The sequence below is a fragment of the Salvelinus sp. IW2-2015 genome, unplaced genomic scaffold (assembly GCF_002910315.2).
Source record: "Salvelinus sp. IW2-2015 unplaced genomic scaffold, ASM291031v2 Un_scaffold1897, whole genome shotgun sequence".
Taxonomy (NCBI): Eukaryota; Metazoa; Chordata; class Actinopteri; order Salmoniformes; family Salmonidae; genus Salvelinus; species Salvelinus sp. IW2-2015.
Window position 1 is genome coordinate 125,366 of NW_019943258.1, and position 2,372 is coordinate 127,737.

The window sequence follows — 2,372 nt, forward strand, 5'->3', positions numbered from 1 at the left end:
AAGTCAATGGTGACGCATCTGATGCTTGATTTCTTGAACCAACCTAAACGTCAGAGGTGTGTATGTGTGTGTGTTTGTGCGTGTTTTTTATGCTCCTTGTTATTGTTTGAAACTTATTTTTGTAATGTTTGAATTGTTATGAGTCGTTAAAATTAATCTGAAAAGCATTTTCTTTTCGACGGCTTTTTTCAGAGTTCTCCCTATGACCACACGACGGGCATGGCTGTGGTCTATAGGATATCACCCCTACGCTGCTCCCTGGGTTCATACCCCTAACGTGACCCGGCATACCGAAAAAACGCGACCGGGATGCCACCGCCACTCTCAAAGCCTGGTTGAACGAGCACCGTAAGAACCCCTACCCCACCAAGGGGAGAAGATCATGCTGGCCTCATCACAAAATGACCCTCACCCAAGTTTTCCACCTGGTTCGCCAACGCCAGGAGAGGCTAAAGAAGGAGAAAGATGACCTGGACTCCCCGAAACCGGAGCGAGGACGAGGAGGAAGACAGAACATCGATCTGGAAAAGAATGACGACGACGACGCCTAGCAAGCCGACAGACAAGGGAGACTCGACAGACACAGAGTCAGGTCTGTAGAAAAGTCATCAATTTTTTATCGCGCAGTCGTTTCCACTCAGGGCGCAAAATGAATTGCTGGTTAATGGTGGTATATTATTTATAATGGGACAATTGCTTTAAATAATAATCACCTTGAACTCCCCTCATTTGACTTATCATGTGCCTGAAAATTGCTGGTGACGTAAAGTGTTTAGCATTCGATTTATCTTTAACTGCATAATAAGGCGGGTTGCAGCTGTGTGGACGGCTGTGTATCGCCTAATGATAATTATTACGATTAAAACACAATCATTAATATCACGGTTTTCAGTAGCTGTATGCCTAGTTGTTTGCAGGCCTATTTTATTAGCCTACTTATTATGATAACTAGGCCGATTACTATGGTAATTAGCATATGCACAAATATGAACGCATGAGTGCATGAATTAGGGCCTATAACATATTGGTAGCCTATCTGTATCTTATTGTCAATGTGTATACATCTTTTTCACAGTAACTTAACTCTTGTTTCTCTCTCACTCAGATCATAAATTGCTGAACCCGGGGGACATAGTGTGCGACAGATTTAAAGAGGAGAATCATGGCAAAGAAACGGAATCCCCTTCTGAGCGACTCGGAATTAAAAGACCAGGGGGATCGGACAGAGTTACTGCCCGAGTCTGCTAAACCCACCACCTCGTCTCCATCCGCCGTGCCTCGGGGAGAACCGAGGCTCGTTGCGCAAGACAAGCCGTCAGAAATGGGCCATGCGCTGGCACGGTAAACAGCAACGTGACGTCTGTTATTCCATCCTCCCCCATCGGCCCCTAAACCCAAACTCTGGTCCCTGGCTGAGACGCAACGTCCTCAGACAGTGTAAGAGCGCAGCGACGGGCCGCAGGGCCATGGGATGGGTCACAGCACAGTGATCACCACCAATGCAGCGTCACCATCACGGTCCTCCCACACAGTGCCCTCTCCCAAACAGCACAGTCCTATCCAGGCCTATCTACTACACGTCCCCTTTTACCCGGGCTACACGAACTATGGCAGCTTTGGACATCTTCACAGTCACAGCAATCACGGCTCGGGCACGGGCTCCACCGCACATTTCAATGGATTAAACCAGACTGTGTTAAATAGAGCGAAGCTTTGGTTAAAGAGAAAGCCAGAAAGGCAGAGGCAAACGCAGGTAGATCTTTGTAAAGACTCCCCTTGATGAACTAAAGAAAGGTATGTCAAACATTTAATACCTTGATCCCTTTCAAAAATCCATCGGACTTTTATTTATTATTTGTGGTTGCATTACAAAAAAATAAGAAAAATAATAACGATAAAGGGAAAATTCTGAGAACAGTTATTTTCTGAGTAAATGCTTATCTTCAAATCTTAGTTTCTGAATGGTTAATCCTAAAGATGTAACAAGAATGGTCTTCATCGCTGCAGCCGCCTGAGTCTATTTGTATTAAAGACTAATATGTATATTTAATGTAGCATTTTTGTATTTTAAAATGGACAATACACTATCTTTGAAGTAAATATGAGAAAAAAAATACACGTGTGCAGCGATATTCTGGGGGAGCGAGGGGACAACTTATTATCAAATGTGTCAGAAGGGCTTAATAAGAAACACATTATGGAAAATGAAGAGGTATTTATCGATGGGATTGTGTTCTTTTACCCCGTGACAGGTGTATCAATTACATTTTCGATACCAAGAGCACTTCAACTTTATACAACATGAGAACATGTCGAAATTTCTCAAATTCTCGAGTGAAAAACAATAGGCCTACAGCCTTTTAGGTCTACCC

General features: G+C 43.8%; 1 pseudogene; it reads left to right on the plus strand.

Annotated features, from left to right (window-relative positions):
- The first annotated feature begins 450 nt into the window (after positions 1-450).
- Positions 451-2,065, plus strand: LOC112072346 (Iroquois homeobox protein 5a-like; annotated as a pseudogene).
- Positions 2,066-2,372: the final 307 nt, after the last annotated feature.